The 20238-nt window shown below is 44.1% G+C and overlaps 1 protein-coding gene across 1 annotated transcript in view; it reads right to left on the bottom strand.

Annotated features, from left to right (window-relative positions):
- The window catches only part of MLPH (melanophilin), a 190016-nt gene that overhangs the window by 154985 nt on the left and 14793 nt on the right, over positions 1-20238 (bottom strand). The gene's annotated exons all lie outside the window — the stretch shown is intronic.

Here is a 20238-nt window from a genome sequence, read left to right as displayed (position 1 = left end):
TACTCGTCACTGACTTAGGAAGTGAGTGTATGCCTGTCCCTGACTATGTTATTAGGTGTTGCAATGTTACACTTTTATTTTCTGTGTTTTGTTGTTGGGGAGGTATACATATTTTATAGGTTGCTTTGGGGTTTGCAATATTGCATTGCTTCTGTGATTTGGTTTGAGGAGGCAATATTATATGTAGGCTGCTAGGGTTTGTGTGCCAGGACTGCTTTTTAGTGCCAGTCAATCTGAACTTCGGATGGTTCGCGGCTTGCCAAACTTTCAAACATTGCCAGGTTCGGCTCAAACCAGGCAATGTTACCAACAGCCATGGGTACAGCCAGTGGCGTTGCTAGGGTTGGTGTCACCCGGTGCGGTAGAAAATGGTGTCACCCCATACCTCCCCCCTCCCCCCAGTAAGTTTTTAGCCTGTTGTGACAGACACCACTGCTGTAGCGCATTGTGAGAAATTCCAGTATAATAATCAGATATACCAGTTGCCACAGAATGGGAAAGTGTTAAAGAAGTTTTCACCATTTAAATATACAGCTCCCAGAATTACTTAACCCCTTAACGACGCAGGACGTATATTTACGTCCTGCGCCGGCTCCCGCGATATGAAGCGGGATCGCGCCGCGATCCCGCATCATATCGCGTCGGTCCCGGCGCTAATCAACGGCCGGGACCCGCGGCTAATACCACACATCGCCGATCGCGGCGATGTGCGGTATTAACCCTTTAGAAGCGGCGGTCAAAGCTGACCGCCGCTTCTAAAGTGAAACTGAAAGTATCCCGGCTGCTCAGTCGGGCTGTTCAGGACCGCCGCGGTGAAATCGCGGCGTCCCGAACAGTTGATCGGACACCGAGAGGGCTCTTACCTGCCTCCTCGGTGTCCGATCGATGAATGACTGCTCCGTGCCTGAGATCCAGGCAGGAGCAGTCAAGCGCCGATAATGCTGATCACAGGCGTGTTAATACACGCCTGTGATCAGGATGAGAGATCAGTGTGTGCAGTGTTATAGCTCCCTATGGGAGCTATAACAATGCTAAAAAAAGTTTTAAAAAAGTGTTAATAAAGGTCATTTAACCCCTTCCCTAATAAAAGTTTGAATCACCCCCCTTTTCCCATAAAAAAAATAAAACAGTGTAAAAAAATAAATAAATAAACATATGTGGTATCGCCGCGTGCGTAAATGTCCGAACTATAAAAATATATCATTAATTAAGCCGTACGGTCAATGGCGTACGCGCAAAAAAATTCCAAAGTCCAATTTGGTCACTTTTTATAACATTAAAAAATGAATAAAAAATTATCAAAAAGTCCGATCAAAACAAAAATCATACCGATAAAAACTTCAAATCACGGCGCAAAAAATGAGTCCTCATACCGCCCCGTACGTGGAAAAATAAAAAAGTTATAGGGGTCAGAAGATGACATTTTTAAACGTATAAATTTTCCTGCATGTAGTTATGATTTTTTCCAGAAGTGCGACAAAATCAAACCTATATAAGTAGGGTATCATTTTAACCGTATGGACCTACAGAATAATGATAAGGTGTAATTTTTACCGAAATATGCACTGCGTAGAAACGGAAGCCCCCAAAAGTTACAAAATGGCGTTTTTTTTTCGATTTTGTCGCACAATGATTTTTTTTTCCATTTCACCGTGCATTTTTGGGTAAAATGACTAATGTCACTGCAAAGTAGAATTGGCGACGCAAAAAATAAGCCATAATATGGATTTTTAGGTGGAAAATTGAAAGGGTTATGATTTTTAAAAGGTAAGGAGGAAAAAACGAAAGTGCAAAAACGGAAAAACCCTGAGTCCTTAAGGGGTTAAAGGGGTAGTCCACTGGAAAACATTTACTTTTATATCAACTGGTGCCAGAAAGTTAAACAGATTTTTTAATTACTTCTATTTAAAATCTTAATACTTACAGTACTTATAAGCTGCTGTATGCTCCACAGGAAGTTGTGTAGTTCTCTCCATTCTGACCAAAGTGCTATTTGCTGACACCTCTGTCCATGTCAGGAACTGTCCAGAGCAGGATAGGTTTGCTATGGGGATTTGCTCCTACTATGGACAGTTCTTGACATGGACAGAGGTGTCAGCACAGAGCACTGTGGTCAGACAGAAAAGAAATTAAAAAAGAAAATAACTTCCTGTGAATCACTTATACAGCACCTAATAAGAACTGGAAGGATTAAGATGTTTAAATAGAAGTAATTTACAAATCTTTTTAACTTTGTAGCACCAGTTGATTAAAAAAAATGTTTTCCAGTAGAGTACCCCTTTGAGCAGTGGTGAGGTTATGCTGGGAGTTGTAGTTTCACTGACCTAACTGTAGAACTGACAAGCGACTAAAGCTCTGATAGGACATAGTGAGGAGAATGTACAATGATATCAGTGACTACCGGTGACGTCTTCTCTGTAGTGAGGAGAATACACAATGATATCAGTGACTACAGGTGACATCTTCTCTATAGTGAGGAGAATGTACAATGCTATCAGTGATTACAGGTGACGTCTTCTCTATAGTGAGGAGAATACACAATGATATCAGTGACTACAGGTGACGTCTTCTCTATAGTGAGGAGAATACACAATGATATCAGTGACTACAGGTGACGTCTTCTCTATAGTGAGGAGAATACACAATGATATCAGTGACTACAGGTGACGTCTTCTCTATAGTGAGGAGAATACACAATAATATCAGTGACTACAGGTGACGTCTTCTCTATAGTGACGAGAATGTACAATAATATCAGTGACTACAGGTGACGTCTTCTCTATAGTCTTTCTTTATCTAATTCAGATGGTACATACCGCCTGGTCCAGCTAAAACTTCTGTCTGTAGAATGTGACGCCCAGACATCTCCTCACTATGTCAGCGCATTCTCATCCTCTATATGAAAACAATTATTATTATAAACCTGCCAGACACTGTATCCTCTAAATATAATACTACTATACACTACACTCTTTGATTATAAACCTTCCATACACCATACCCACTGAATATTATACTACCACACACTGTACATTCTGAATATAATACCAACCCATACTGTACCCTCTGAATATAAATATGCCACATACTGTACCCCTGAATATAATACCGCCACACACTGTACCCACTGAATATAATACTACCACATACTGTACCCTCTGAATATAATACTACCACCCACTACGCCCTTTGAATATAATACTACCACACACTGTGCCCTCTGAACATAAATCTGACACATATTGTACCCTCTGAATATAAATCTGCCACATACTGTACCCCTGAATATAATACCGCCACATACTGTACCCCTGAATATAATACCGCCACACACTGTACCCACTGAATATAATACCACCACATACTGTACCCTCTGAATATAATACTACCACCCACTGCGCCCTCTGAATATAATACTACCACAAACTGTGCCCTCTGAATATAAATCTGCCACATACTGTACCCCTGAATATAAATCTGCCACATACTTTACCCCTGAATATAATACCGCCACATACTGTACCCTCTGAATATAATACTACCACCCACTGCGCCCTCTGAATATAATACTTAGAGATGAGCGAACTACAGTAAATTCAACTCGTCACAAACTTCTCGGCTGGGCAGTTGATGACTTTTCCTGCATAAATTAGTTCAGCTTTCAGGTGCTCCGGTGGGCTGGAAAAGGTGGATACAGTCCTAGGAGACTCTTTCCTAGGACTGTATCCACCTTTTCCAGCGCACCGGAGCACCTGAAAGCTGAACTAATTTACGCAGGATAAGTCATCAACTGCCGAGCCGAGAAGTTCATGACGAATCGAATTTACTGTAAGTTCGCTCATCTCTAATAATACTACCACAAACTGCGCCCTCTGAATATAATACTACCACAAACTGCGCCCTCTGAATATAATACTACCACCTACTGCGCCCTCTGAATATAATACTACCACCCACTGCACCCTCTGAATATAATACTACCACAAACTGCGCCCTCTGAATATAATACTACCACCTACTGCGCCCTCTGAATATAATACTACCACCCACTGCACCCTCTGAATATAATACTACCACAAACTGCGCCCTCTGAATATAACGTTGCCATACAGTGCACCCTCTGAATATAATACCACAACCGCAGTAACACCCCTCCACATCCGTTAGCTGATGCTATTACCACGGGAGGGGGGTATTGGTGGTGTTGCTAGTGGATGATGGGGGTGCTACTACTGGGGGGGGTGTTGCTGGAGGATGATGAGGGTGCTACTGGCATTCCCCCTGGCAGTATCACCCCCATCATCCATTGGCAGGATCATCCTCCTGGCAGTAGCACCGCCATCATCCACCATCAGGATCTGCTGATGGAGGTGCTGCTGGGGGGGGATTGCTGGTGGATGATGAGGGTGCTACTGCCAGGGGGGGAGCATTAGGTAGGCAGCAGTTCCCCCACATTAGGTAGGTAGCAGTTTCCCCACATTAGGTAGCATCTTTTCCACACATTAGGCAGCATAGATTCCCCACATTTGGTACCAGTTCCCCCACATTAGGTAGGTACCAGTTACCCCACATTAGGTAGCAATTTCCCCACATTAGGTAGCACAGATTCCCCACATTAGTTAGCAATTTCCCCACATTAGGTAGCACAGATTCCCCACATTAGGTAGCACAGATTCCCCACATACGGTAGCATAGACTCCCCACATTTGGTAGCATAGACTTCCCCACATTAGGTAGCATAGACTCCGCACATTTGATAGTAGTTTCCCCACATTAGGCCACAGGTTCCCCACAATGGGTCAAAGTCTCCCCACATTAGATCGCTGGTTCGATCCCCCCCCCCCCCCCCCCCCCACACACACACAAAAAAAAAAAAAAACACATACAACACAGAGAGACACACACACAAACACACACACAGTCAGAGAGACACACACTCACATACACACAGTCACACACACACACACATAGATAGAGACAGACACACACACACACACTCACCCATCCAGCGCAGCGCTCCTTCTCACCGGGCGCCCTGCGAGTGACGTAACTGCTGTCCTCCTGCACGGCCATGCGGTGTGACGTCAGGTTGGCGCAGACGTGGGAGCGGAGGTCGGGCACAGTGCTGGTGAAGGTGAGGGGGGGGGGGGGTGATGACGGACGGGCGCACAGTGCAGGTGAAAGGGGGGGGTTGCTGACGGACGGGCGCACCGCACACACAGCGCAGGTGAAGGCGGGGGGGGTGCTGACGGACGGGAGGCCGGTCGGGCACAGATGGGGGGTGTCGGTGTAGCTGGGGAGGGGGGGTGTTTGCTGCGGAGCGTCTTGGTGTCACCCCGTTAGGTTGGTGTCACCTGGTGCGGGCCGCACCCCCCGCACCCGAGTCGCAACGCCACTGGGTACAGCTCATACTTTAAACTCTTGTTCGTTCCTGATCTTCTACTTTTGTACTACAGAAAAAGAAACCCGGACCCCAAGAAGGAGGTTAGTAAGTATATTCCCCTCAAAGAGTTAACCAGCACCGTTCAGCAGCTGCAGTTAACTCCTTCGCTCACTCCAGCAAGATATTACAGAAAACTAGCAAAGAGTTACTCAACCCTTTCACTGCTGGATTGTGGCGAACAAGTTTGCAGCAAACCGAACACTTTCGGAAAGCTTGCTCTTCTCAGCCAGAGCTACATTGGCGTACGCTAGATATATATTTCTGCATGATGTTACGTGACATTTCACTTAATTAAAATGACCAGTAACCATTGCCTGACTCCATTAGTTGCTGCTGCACTTGATTTTTTATTTTTTTTGGGGGGGGGGGGGGGCTAATACATGGGCGCTAGGTGCCCTTCTTCCTGGGGACCATGACATGAGGATATTCTGTATGCCCCAGTCTGAACCAAGCTCCAATAAAATATGTGCTAATGTTATAATTAAAGGGGTATCCCATTCTATGCGGTGACTGCATCTCTAGTTTAGGAAACTTCCGGGTTTACGGGACTGGGGACGTGACGTCATGCCACGCCCCCTCCATTCATGTCTATGGGAGGGGGCGTGACGTTTGCCTGGAGGTTTCCGAAACTGGAGATTCAGCATCTGTATAGAATGCGGGTGCTGCAGGGAGATCGTGGTGGTCTCAGCAGCAGGCCCCCCACGATCAGACACCTTATCCCCTATCCTTTGGAAAGGGGATAAAATATTTTTGCCCGGAATACCCCTTTAATTACAGAAGTATCTACAGAAACTGGACGGTTTTACTACCTATGTTCAGTATCAAGAACCACCATATTAAATATAGTAATTACTGTTGGGAATTATTATTAATGAAAAAGACTATAAATAAGGTTTTTTAGGCCTGATGCACATGCCGGTATAATAATTCCATACAAGATGTCATAGTTGTAGTATCTGTAATAGAGTCTAGAGTAATTGAGTAAGACTATCTTATGGAAGTTTCCATATTTTTGTGCAGCTGTATGTTTGTACAAAGGTGTGCCCCCATAAAAAAAAACATTGTGTCACACTCCATCATTTGTCATACATATGTCAATTTTTCCAATAGAAGTAAGTAAAGACAAAACAAATGCATCTATTTATGACTGGCTTTGAAACAGAAAATACATTAGAACTTATACTGTAGAGAACAGCTCATGAGACTCATACAGAAGTATATGGGATGCATATGATATCTATACAGAACACAATATGGAGACATAAGGAACAATTATGATACCAAATACAGAACTTCACTAATGTATTTATTTATTTATTTTTAATTGGTATAGTGCTGCCATATAGTTGTGTGCATAAAGTATATTACAAAAATATGAATATGAATTTTTTTCCTACTCATACTAGTAAATCAGCTCCAAGCTAGCATATGATTTACAGCAGGTCACTGGCATAAATCATAGTAAATCTGGGGGAGGTGGATACCATGGCTGTTAAGCAATCGGCCCAATTTTCACAGTAAGTGCAGTGTAAATTTGCCAACAAAAGACAACATTGTTGTGCACTTAGCAACTTTATACAACTTAATGTGTGTGTATATATACTGTATGTATATGTGTGTGTTCCTCTATACTTTCCGAATGGCTGAAGATATTTTGATTAAAAATGTACCCACACAATGTAACCAGCATAATCTGGCAGGGAGCACATGGTAGGTATTCACACTGGTGTGGTGCTGTGCGGCGGCCATTGTTGCTGTGATGTTTTGTCTGTGTGACCTTGGAGCTTGGTCGGGCATCAGTGGGGCTGCCCGGCCATTGGGCCACGGTGACCACTGCTGTGACACCAAGCTCACCAGAGGACTGTGAGCATGGTGTGACAGTAGTGGTCGCCGCCCAGCGCTACGCCAATGCTAGTTTAGGCACCCACTCTTATCAGGTGGCCTAGACAAGCACATTTTGATCAAAAGGTACGCTAACAGCCTGTTCCTTTTCAAATGATGCTGAGAAGCAAGTAGATCATAGTACAAGTTGTGGATTTGCAGCCATGTTTCTGTTTCTCGTTGTTTTATATTTTCATTAAACTTGGTACATCTTTCTTATAGGTCAAATAGTTTAGGGATGTACTGATACAGACAATATCCGCAGCCTGAGAGTAAAACACATGCAGAGCACATGCAAGTTTATGGGACATGATCAAATTGCTCTTGGGCTGTAGAGATTGCCCGGGAGTTTAAACATCCTGTTGCCACACCAACTTCATGGTAAAGTATGATTTAAACATGCAGCAGTTGTAAATAATAGTTAGTGGGGGGGGGGGCACAGGGAGAGGGGACAGGGCAGTGGGGGAGAGAAGATTTATTGCGGTGATTTATTGCAGTGATATGTGCAATGAGGACGATCAGCTTATCACTGCTGGGGCTTCAGGAGACTGGCAAAGCTGGGTGGAACACATACTGCAGTACAGTACCTAACGATATTCCCCTATGGGAATGAAGATGGGTATTAGTTTAACTTAAGGAGAACTGTGCTGAAACATTTTTCATTTCCTCTGTGCCCAGGCTGCAAAAACTAAAAGAAAAAAACTTTAACTCACCTTCCTACTTCCCCCCTGTTGCGCCGATATTGGTGTCTCAGTCCTCCGGTGCTGGTCTTCTTCATGGGCTTGGTGACTCATAGAACTCTCAGCGTATCGCCGACTGAGGCAGGACATCACTGCGGCAGGTGATACGTTGAGTGTTGTATGAGTCACCATGCCCAGGAAGCAGGTAGAAGACCAGCACCAGAGGACCAGGACGCTGATATTGGCGCAATGGGGGAACGTGGTAAGGTGAGTTAAAGGGGTATTCCAGGAAAAAAACTTTCCAATAATTATCAGCTGTTTAAGTTGAGTTGTTCTTTTCTGTCTGGTAACAGCACTGTTCTCATGTATATCCGGCTCTCCCATAAAGATGCTTGCCGATCACCATTTCATGCGGTCAACACAGCTCCCTGCATGGGTGATCTGATACTTATCCCTTATTCTTTGGATAGGGATTACATTTTTCCAAACTGCAAAAACAAAAAAAAAAACTAACAAAAAAACCCATTTTTTATATATATCAACTGGCTCCAGAAAGTTAAACAGATTTGTAAATTACTTCTATTAAAAAATCTTAATCCTTCCAATAATTATCAGCTGTTGAAGTTGAGTTGTTCTTTTCTGTCTGGTAAAAGTGCTCTCTGCTGACATCTCTGCTTGTCTCGGGAACTACACAGAGTAGAAGAGGTTTACTTTGGGGATTTGCTTCTACTCAGGACAGTTACTGAGACAGGTGTCATCAGAGAGCACCTAGACAGAAAATAAGAACTCAACTTCAGCAGCTCATAAGTACTGTTTAACTTTCTGAAGCCAGTTGATATATATAAAAAATATATTTTTTTTGTTGTTTTTTTTTATATATTTTTTTCAGTTTTTGCAGCCCAGGCACAGGGGAAATAAAAAAATGTTTCACCACAGTTCTCCTTTAAAGGGGTACTCCCACCCTAGACATCTTATCCCCTATCCAAAGGATAGGGGATAAGATGTCTGATCGTGGGGGTCCCGCTGCTGGGGACCCCCGCATTATTGCTTGCGGCACCCACCTGTGTTCTCACCGGAACCGCTGGAGGGTCTGAGTCGCGACTCCGGGAACGGAAGTCCGTGACATCAGGACTCTGCTCCCGTGTGACGTCACGCCCGTCCCCTCAATGCAAGTCTATGGGAGGGGGTGTGAGTCCTGGCGTCACAGACTTCCGTTCCCGGAGTCGTGACTCAGACCCTCCAGCGGTTCCGGTGAGAACACAGGGGGGTGCCGCAAGCAATAATGCGGGGGTCCCCAGCGGCGGGACCCCCGCGATCAGACATCTTATCCCCTATCATTTGGATAGGGGATAAGATGTCGAGGGTGGGAGTACCCCTTTAAGGCAGGTCAACCCAGCAACAGGTGAAACAACCATAAAAGGAGAAGATTTCAGTTATGGATTTCTATACAAATAGGCTAATGGTTTAAGAAACTGAACAGAACCATACATTAAACTGTAGGCAATTATTGCACCAGTTCATCATTGACATGTATACAAAAATTAAGAATGAACATTACTTATTCGTAATCCTTGTTGCCTTTTTTCTTCCGCAAGGTTTAGGTAAGAAATCTGGGCAATGGCGGGTACTCTAGAAACTAAATAATGCAAGAATCTATAGTACCTCCCAATGAAGCTTTAGATCAGTGTTGCCAAGCCAGGGCACCTCCAGCTGTTGCAGAACTACAACTCCCAGCATGCCCGGACAGCCTTCGGCTGTCCGGGCATGCTGAGAATTGTAGTTTTGCAACAGCTTGAGGCACCCTGGCTTGGAAACGCTGCTCGAGATGCTGTAGATTTAATAATAGAAAGTTGGAGACTGAGAGAACAATTCCAGAAGATGTAAAAATGTGCCATAAAAGGTGCAGATTGGGGAGTTCAAGTAACAGCCAGGATCTCAGAAAACATCTGGAATATATTTTCTGGAAACATCTGTAACCAGTTTGTCTCTAAAAGGGCCAGAGCGGGTTTGTGGAGCAGCATCAAATATTTTCGGTCTCCTAGCAGCCAAGCTGCGAGATTATAAATAGGGGTATCGAAATTTAACCCCCCCCCCCATGCTTCTGATACGACAATTATAGGTTCTACTTTATATAGATATTTTTAATTTGTCTTGTCCTATTATATTTGAAGAAATCACTTATGTTGGAAAACAAATTTGGATTTTTATATAAAGTGTCATCTTGTAAAAATAAAAGGTTTCGTTAAATGTTAGGCATACTATAGCTGTCAAATAGTTTACACGGTGTGTGATACGTCTTGTCACACAATATATTGAGACACTTCCACATTTTCAGTCATTGATGTCACTCAGTAGCAGTCCTCCGCTGATATAAATGTGACTAGTGTATGGTGTCTGGTGTCAGAATGGAAATACGGGTGTGGGAAGCATGAGCTTGGAAAAGCTTCTTAAGTGAAATAAGCTACGAAGCTTTAGCAGCTATGGTAATAGCAAGAAAAAGTTATTTTTATCATCATTTCCCGCTATAATGGGTGTGACTGCAGAGGTTTGGCAAACACATCCACCGTTACCAAGTAACAGCTGAACGCTTAGAGGGAGTTTCTACGGTTTTATGGTGGTGAGAAAAAATACAGCAGGGTCTCCCATCAGAGGCTTAGCTTAAAGAGGTATTCCCACAAGTTATCCCCTATCCATAGAATTTTAAGTTATCCCTTACCCATAAATTAGATAAACAGTAAAAGGACAAAGTAGGTCTCAGAGGCGCTGCTCAAAACTGGCAAAAACACAACCAATGGCAATGCAAAGGACGACAATGACTTTATTGGCAATGCACAGGACGACAATGACTTTATTGGGTATACAGCTGGACAACACGTTTCGGTACCTTTTATGTGCCTTCCTCAGGTCCACCAGAATAACTGATGTTGCATCCTGAACTGGAGCTGTGCAGCCGTGACCTTTCAGATGGCCGGCTAGAAGCACGCTTAAAAGGCAGATGAATCCCTTCCCCATTATGATTAGGTGATCAGTGGGGGTTCGACTACTGGGACCCCTGTCGATCACTAGAACTGAGGAGAAATGCCCTCCACAATAAACCTGGATAAAATTCCACTTGTCAATCCTTATCCATAACGGCTAGGTGATCAGTAGGGGTCGGACTATTGGGACTCCTGTCGATCACTAGAAATGGGGAGAAACGCCCCCCCAGAATAGAAAAATCTAAAATATTCTGTCACTTCGATAAAACTCCACTTATCAATCCCTTATCCATAATGATTAGGTGATCAGTAGGGGTCCGACTACTGTCTATCACTAGAACTGGGAAGAAATGTGTTCCACAATATAAAAATCCAAAAGATTACGGCACTTGGATAAGGCTTCACTTGTCAATCCATTGAAACGCCATATACATTCATGCACCGTAAAGCAACAGAGAGGAGAAACAATTGATCAACGCGTTTCCGACTACACTACCCCTTTATCATGATCTAACTACCATAATGGGTAGGTGGTATATATACAAACGTTCCCCACCCATAACACCTGTTTCTTAGTGAGAATCTAAAGTAAGTATCTAAATGCAACAGCACGTATCTAATAAGTACAAAAACTGGTACAAAATACATACCGTACATAGTATAATATTGTATGTATGTTATAAAAGTTTTTGTACATAATTAAAGCAATTAAATACTTGCTGTTGCTTTTAGATACTTACTTTATATTCTTATTTAAGGGGTTATTCAGTTTAAGAAAATGTATCCCCTATCCAAACGTTAGCGGATGAGTGTCAGATTGCCAGGAATTCTTTACAGTGCTCCGGCTTTCCTTGAGCACAAAACTGGGGTCGGCATGCCCCATTTATGCATCTCTATTGGAGAGCTAAAGCACTGTTCTCGTGTATCTCCGGCTCTCCCATAAAGATGCATGGTCAACACCGCTCCCTGCATGGGGAGAGCTGTGGGGCCAGGCAGGAGACCTCTAGGGGTCCCAGCAGTTGGACCTCCAGCGATCTGACACTTATTTCTTATTCTTTGGATAGGGATTACATTTTTCTTAACTATACTACTCCTTTGAACAGGTGTTATGTGAGGGGAAGTTTGTATGTACACCACCTACGAAGTATGTTAGTTAGATCTTGACTAAGGGCCAGTATAGCCAGAAACACGTTGAGCATTTGTTTCTACTCTGCATTGTTTTTTTTTTTTGTTTTTTTTTTTACTGTGCACAAATGTATGACGCTTTAATGTATTAACAATAAAGTGGGGTTTTATCTATTTTTATTTCTGTTGTGGAGGACTGTGATGCAGAACACTGCGGACAGGTGAGCTAACCATAACAGTGATTTAGGGAGAAATATCAACTGCAATGAAACATTGACAATGAATTTCTCCCAGTTCAGGTGATCAATGGGTGTCCCAAAGGTTGGAGCCCCAACTGATATCACCTAGATATCACCTATTCTATAGGAAGGGGCTACATTTAAGTTGGCAATATGCCATTGGGTGGAAGACCATATTTTACTCTATATGTACAAGACTTTTGAAAGTGTAGAGATTCATGGAAAGACAGAACCCACAAAGTGTTTTGCCCCTCATATGAATGGCTTCTTCAATACACAGGGACTTTGGCTATGACACTGGAAAATGGGGTTGCATTGTTCCAGATATGAAAAATAACAGCTGTCTTATCAATCTCTTTTATTAAAACAAATCAATCAGTAAATTCAGGAATGTATAAAATATCTTATTATTAGCCTTACAATTGAAATATGTACATTTACATCACTTTGTAAATTATGACCTTGAAAGAAACTTTTTACTTTTGTAAAAATTCTAAAAATGGTTCTACAAGAACATGTGAGTGAATGAAGATTTTGAATTTTCTCCTTCACTTTGCTGCTATTCCTGTGAAACACCAACAAAGGGTTAACAGGCTTAGTCCTTAAAGTGGTAATCCACTGCTCAGCATTTGGAACAAACTGTTCCGAACACTGGAGTCAGTGCCGGCAGCTCATGACATCATAGGGGGTGGGGCTATGACGTCACACGCTCCCGGCGCGGGTTCCAGCGTTCGGAACAGTCTGTTCCAAGCGCTGAGCAGCGGAGTACCCCTTTAAGGTGAAAATGTGCTGAGTCCCTAAGGGGTTAAACAAAGCCAAATCGGCCACCTCCTTATTAGCTGAATTCCGCCTTTGGCCTTGTAATATAACACTTAAAGTTCTCTTGACATGTCCCCACTGTTGGCGGGGCTGGGATTCACATTGCAGGACGCGCCCGCATGCGAATCTCAGTCCGTCACTCACCTCCCTGCTCCTTCCATTCTCGAAGCCCCAGCATGCGTGCCCCCACCTCCTAGGGTGCGTGCATGCCAGAGCTCTTTCATTTAAAGGGCCAGTACACCTTAATTAGTGAAATCACCTGTGTCCTCAGTGACAAGTTCCTGCACCTCCCACACTTCTCTGCTGGATCTTTGTTGCCTTGTGCCTTTGTGAAAGCGTTACTGTGTCTTGCCTTGCTGTGTTACTGACCTCCTGCTACGTTCCTGACTACGCACATGTGCCGTCTGCCCTGACCTCCTGCTATCCTGACTATGTCCTTTTGTGCCTCTCTTCACCTCAGCCATCTGTGTGGTCGAGTCATGCCAGAGGTAGCGACCTGGGTACCGCTTGCCGCAGCAAGACCATCCCGCTTCGCGGCGGGCTCTGGTGAAAACCAGCAGCACCTTAGACTCTGCTCCCTGGCACGGCCCGCGTCATCTGCCACACAGGTCCAGTGGATCCACTACAAAAGAGTTCCTGTCTACTGAACCGTGAGTGTTACACAGGTCTTTCTAGCTAGACACAGTGCTTTCTGCTGCCACTCCTACCTCTTCTGCTCTAGACAGTTACTGATATGGACAGATGCCACAACTTCCTCCAAGGCATACAGAGGTTGATAAGAACTATTTTTCTTGTCAGGAATACCCCTTTAATTTGGTTCTCCTTTAATGCATTGTTTTTTTGTGTGTGCTTTTTTTCCCCTTTATAATCCCTGTGTATGATCGGTTATATGTATGCATTCAACCTTAATAAATATTGGTTCTAGTTTGTTAAAGGGGTACTCCGCCCCTAGACATCTTATCTCCTATTCGAAGGATAGGGGATAAGATGTCTGATCACCGCTGGGGACCCCCCGCATTCTACCATGCGGCACCCACCTGTAACGGCTTTCGGAACCGCTGGAGGCCCTCAGGCCAATACCATCCGACCACGGGGATGTAAGATTGTGACGTCACGACTCCGCCCTTGTGTGACGTCACACCCCGACCCCTCAATGCAAGTCTATGGGAGGGGGCGTGACAGCTTCCACGCCCCCTCCCATAGTCTTGCATTGAGAGGGCGGGTGTGACGTCACACGGGGGCGGAGTCGTGATGTTACGATCTTACGTCCCCGTGGTCGGGATGGTATTGACCTGAGGGCCTCCAGCGGTTCCGGAAGCCCTTATAGGTGGGTGCCGCATGCTAGAATGTGGGGGTCCCCAGCGGCGACACCCCTGTGATCAGACATCTTACCCCCTATCCTTTAGAAAAAACATATCCCCTATCCGCAGGGTATAGGTAGCTGATCCCAGTGGGTTGACAGCTGGGATCTCCCGCAATCTCCTGTACCAGGGCCCCGGCTCGGCCCCAGCATGTAAGCTGGTCGAAACACACCACCTTTCATTCATCTCTATGGAAGAGTCGGAGACACAGTGTTCAGGTGTCTCTGCCTCTCCCATAGAAATGAATGGAGGGGGCGTATTTCGACTAGCTTACATACTGGGTGCGTAACATCATTACAGCAGCAGAGCTGAGACCGAGCCCGAGCCCCGTATGGGAGATCGCGGGACATCCCAACTGTCAGCCCCAATGCAATCAGCTACTTATAAGGGTTTTTCCACTTAATATATTCTTTTAGTGCAGGCGGTTTGAAGCATACAGGTTGCTTGCACATGCCTTTGGACACACATATAAACCATAATGTTGCTTCACTTTATATTTTAAATAAATCTCTCTAGAATGAAAGTAGAGAACCCAACAAACCCCAACTAAATAAACTGATACATGGAATCATGCAATGATCAAACAGTCTAATATATTTTTTGTTTCATCCTTTGCCAAGCCTTCCATTGATACCAGCTTCATTAACATATTCACCGTCTAGATGCAGTTCCGTCTATATGCTTAGCACTTTTTGGCTACTTTTCCCCTTGCTCTGAACTCAACCCAAACAATCCCACTTAGGTTTAGATCACAAGCATTCTATCACTCTATTTCTCTGTCAAGTAGTTATAATAAAGTGTTGATGTCTTTGATGCTTCATTGTTTTGCTAGAAATAAAAAGATGTAGGAGGAAAGTAGATGGGATGAGGTGACAGTAAAGAATTCTATGGTAACCATGCTGGTTACATGTGCATTTAGTTCTAAAATAAATCACCATCTGCAAAGCACTATTGTCAGGGCTACACTCCACTGCAACGGCTGCTTTCCTCTCAGTCTCTGCTTCTCTCCTCAGGATTTACATACTGCCCTGACCTCCCTGTGTTCTACTTGTCACCATGCTCCTCCTGCTGGGCCTCTGGTACTGTATAGTGCATACACACTGCCTTTAGTTATCTAAAAGGGACAGTGCATGCTGAAGTTCTTCCCCAACCATTGCTTACATTAGGCTATGAGGTATCATTCTTCAAGGTTTCTGTGAGTTCCTCTGTTCCGTATACCCTGTTCATAATCTGATTGCTTACCTGCCCTGACCTCCTGATTTTTTTATTGAGTATTGTAAGAAGTCCACCTGAATGACCTCAGTCCATCCACTATGGTAAAAGAACACGACCTTTCTTGTCTGAGTATGCTCTTTGTCTTCTCTTTTGGATTTGTCAGCAGATGCTATAGAAGACCAGTCTGCAGGTGCCAACCTGTGGGTTCCCTGCAGTGAAGTATAGATTGTTGTATTGGGGTTAGAGGGTGAAAACCAGGGGAAGCCCTAGACTCCACTCCTCCTCCATATCCCAGTGTTAAGCCAGGGAACTCACTTCTGACAGGTAGGCCTAGTGTCAACTCTCACACCAATAGATCTTGAGGTATGTGCCTTAAAAAGACACAGCAGTTTAAAACTAAACATAGAAAATGTGGTTTCATCAGACCAACGAACTGATTTCCACCTATATGATGTTCATTATCTTTCTTGACCCAAACAAGTCTTTTTCTCAGTACTGTTTTTACACCAATTTCACCATTAAGACCGGATGTACTCTACCTAGTCTACTTGGAACAGTTGATGATGAGATTTGTATGCTGGGTACTTGTATCTATCTGAGATATAGTCAATGGGAGATCTCAGTGACTAGTAACTTTAACTATAATAGTTTTCCTCCATAGTGCTTTGTGTTTTTTTGCAGTGTACCTTAAGCAAACATTTTAAGTTCTTGCAATAAAAGTCCTCTAATGAATATAGTTATTTACAACCCTACCCATCTTATAATACAACTAAGCTTTATTCAATAAAGCAATTTTAATAACATTTTCCTACTTCAAATTTCACCGACGCCTTATGGAAACTTTTTTTTTAATCAGTTCTTTATTTAAGGTTTTCATATTTTAACAAAAACAAACATTTGAGTACAAATGCACATACAGAAAAAGATGAGGGGGCACACAGGCCTACCAAGCATGAATAAGCAACAAAATAAGAAAGGGCATACTACTCCCTCACATAGCATAAGTAGTGTACTCAGCATAAAGTCAACTAAATGGATAACAGTGTACAGCTAAGGTAAATTGTTCACAGGAGGTAGAACCTCTAAAGAGCGAGATTTTTTTAGCCAAGAAATACACGGACAGAAAAGAAGAAGGAAAAACAAAACCAAAATCAAGGAGACAGAAGAAGAAAAATGGAGAAAAGGAGAAGAGAAGAAGAAAAAGAAAAAAAGAAAGGCAGAAAGAGCAGTGGAATGGAGCCAGAAGAGTAGTAAGTAAGATCGGTAGTCATAAGGATTAAGTAATAGTGGTGAGTATTGGGGAGGGTGTGGGGGGAATGGAGGATGGAACTACCTCAGCATTGGAACGGTTGAATCGTAGCCCTATACAGTATGTCTGCCATGACCACCATGTCTTTAAGAAAATATCATGTGAGTTGTCACTCCAGCTGGAAAGCTCCTCCATCCTATGTGAATTCGGGTAGCAGCCTCCCAGTCTGACTGGGAGAGCATGGTAAGTGAGCTATTACACCTTGTTCACACTGGTGTGGTGCTGGGCGGCGTCCGTTGATGCCGTGGCGCTGTGTTTGCAGGCGGGTGCGGCCCATAGACTGGTTTGAGTGGCATTGGGGCCGCTCTACCAGTGGGTTGTAACCCCCCCGTGGGCACTGGTGTCGCGGCGGTGGTGGTCGCCGCCCGTTGCTGCGCCATTTTATGCTAGGGACGTTAGGGACCCACTCTGAATAGGTGGCCATTACGTGGCGAGTGGGCTTGTACTTTTTGATCAAAAATGTATACTAACAACCTGTTAGTTTTTGATATTATGCTGAAAAGCAATCAGATCATTATACAAGATTGTAGATGTGCACCATGTCTGTTTTCTACCCGAATTCCTCCATCCTATGTAACTGAGATACTTTCGATATCCAGCGCTAAACCGTAGGTGGGTCAGTCTGCTGCCAGTATAAGGGAATGAGGGCCTTGGCAGCGAAGAGCACTTGAACCACCAGTGAGTGTTTGTTCAAGGGGCAGCTAGGGCTAGACAATCCCAGTAGCACCTCTGAGGGGGTCAGTACGACTTCCTTTCCAATTACTTTGTTAATCTCTTCCCCTACTTACCTCCAATAAGTAGCTAGTGCAGGGCAATGCTACCACAAATGTGAAAGAGAGCCTATATTGCTATGGCATCTCCAGCAAACATTGGAAGAGGACAAACCCCAATGGTACAGTTTTACACATCTAGAGAACCCGTGTACAATCGCTAAAATTTGTCTTTTGTCTGCAGCAGACAGAGAGATGCCCAATTCCTTGTCCCACAAAGAAAGATATAAGGGGGTGAGCTTGCTTCGTCATCTAGGAGATGAGACCTAAAAATAGAAAATTTGTGACACCCCTCAATGGGAGTCGCAGCTAGAGCAAAGGGAGGTCATCACCTATACCATACACCTTCAGAAGAGAAAAACAAGCCCATCTGATTAAATAAGACTGGAAGAAATTAAGTGGAGAAGGGGAGATCAGCATTTGGATTATATCGCGAGTCATTGCATGCCAATTTGGGAATAAGTCTTTCGGTGTCGTCGTGCAAAGTAAGGACCAAACTGCATCTATAGTGGAAGCAAGGGGGTGTAGTATGCACGGGATAAGGGATCCAGGTAAAGCTGGGGAAAGGGCTGGTTTAGAATCGGTAAGACCATACTTCGTCCGATTATAAGCTTTCTTAAACAGAAGAGTACCTTGTGGGGTTAGTAACATGGGTCAGAGAGGATCTGGAAGAAATCCAGAGGGATCACTCTTTGGATACATTTGACATAATGAGTTGCAAGCACTCCAGGTTGTGACCCTGCAAAAGGCTAGTGTTAGACAACATTTCCGCCCATCTTTAAAGATGTGTAGCCTTATACCACTACTCCACATCAGGGAGACCAAGGCCTCCAGGCCTTCAGTCGCCAACACAGTAAGAGACTATAGGCTTTTTCCCTGACCATAAGAAGTTAGAAAATAGTAATTTCCAATGGAGGAAGTGCTGAGCAGCTAAGGCAATGGGGACCATTTTCAACATGTACAATACAGACGACATAATATCTGGAGTAAATTTTTTCTGACCATCCAAGATAAATAAGGTAGCCTATATGCCTTGACTTGTGTCTTCACCTAGTTGAGCAGTGGGACATAGTTAAGCATGTACAAGTCCTTCAGCAAAGGGGGGGGGGGGAAGAGATCCTCAAATATGTAACACCGTGTGCTGGCCATTTGTATGGCGAGCATGCTTTATGTAAGATTGTGGAACGGAGACATTCAAGATTTCTGATTTTGAGTAGTTGAACTTAGAGTTGGAAAGACCACCATAAGTCTTCATAATTTCTTGCACTTTAGGTAACGCCTCCTCCGGATTAGTATTTAGAATCAACAGGTCATCTGCATAAGCTGCCATCAGGTGGGTATGACCCTGATGTCTCTATCACCACAATGTACAGGGAAGGGGACAGGGGACAACCCTGTCTTGTCCCATTTCGAATAAGAAAAGAGGGAGAGAGGATCCCATTGACTCGTATTTATGCACTGGGGCTGTTATAGAGGGACATGACCGCGTCAACAAAGGGAGCGAGGAAGCCTAGTTTGGCAAGCACATGGCATAAATAATCCCAAGATACTTTGTCAAAAGCCTTCTCGGCACCAATGCCTAGAAGGAGTAGGGGGATCATGTGTAAGGTAGCATACTGAATAGCGTGCATCATTCTATGTGCGTTGTGTCTACACTCCCTGCCTGTCAAAATTTCCCCCATTCTCATCGCCAAGATTTTGCCCAAATTTTTATATCCAGATTGAGGAGGGGTATTGGCCTGTAACTTGAACAGAGCAGAGGATCTTTACGTTCCTTGGGAAGAATAGTTATGTGTGCTTGTAGAGACTGGGGGAGGGGGTAGAAGGCTACCTGCGAGAAGTGCATTGCACCACTGGGTAAGGCGAGGCAATAGGTTATCTTGAAATGTTCTGTAGTAACCTAGACTTTTTCCCATAGGAAACAACATCATTACCCTGCGGACCTCCTCCACTGAACACTGAGCATGCAAATGGTCAGTAACATTAGGCAGGGAGGGGTCAGGGTTGTATAGTGAAGCATAGGAAGCGCTAAATGCTGAGGCAATAGACGCAGTGTCTGTAACTGTAAGGTTGGCATCCGTCACAAGGGCTGGTATAAAAGCTTTTTCCATCATTTTTTTTTTACCATAGCAGTCATCAATCGTCCCCCCTTGTCCCCATGCATAAAACTTTTTTGCCAAAAGAAACCACATTGTCAGCAAATTTCTTTTTAAGAAGGTCTTGCAGCTTGTCCCTGACTGAGGATAATTCCTTGGCGACAGTGTGAGACTGAGGGACAGGATGTCTATGTTCCAGGGAAGACAACCACCCTAACAAGGCAGATACGGTATTTCCTTAGTTCTTTCTCTTTTGACTTTGGAGCCTAGGGAGTGTCACGATGCCGGCTGGCAGGAGGTGGATCCTCTGTGCCAGAGAGGG

Source organism: Hyla sarda, chromosome 8 (assembly GCF_029499605.1).
Source record: "Hyla sarda isolate aHylSar1 chromosome 8, aHylSar1.hap1, whole genome shotgun sequence".
NCBI classification, from domain to species: Eukaryota; Metazoa; Chordata; class Amphibia; order Anura; family Hylidae; genus Hyla; species Hyla sarda.
Note: the sequence above shows the minus strand (reverse complement) of the source record. Positions and strands in the feature narration are given on the sequence as shown.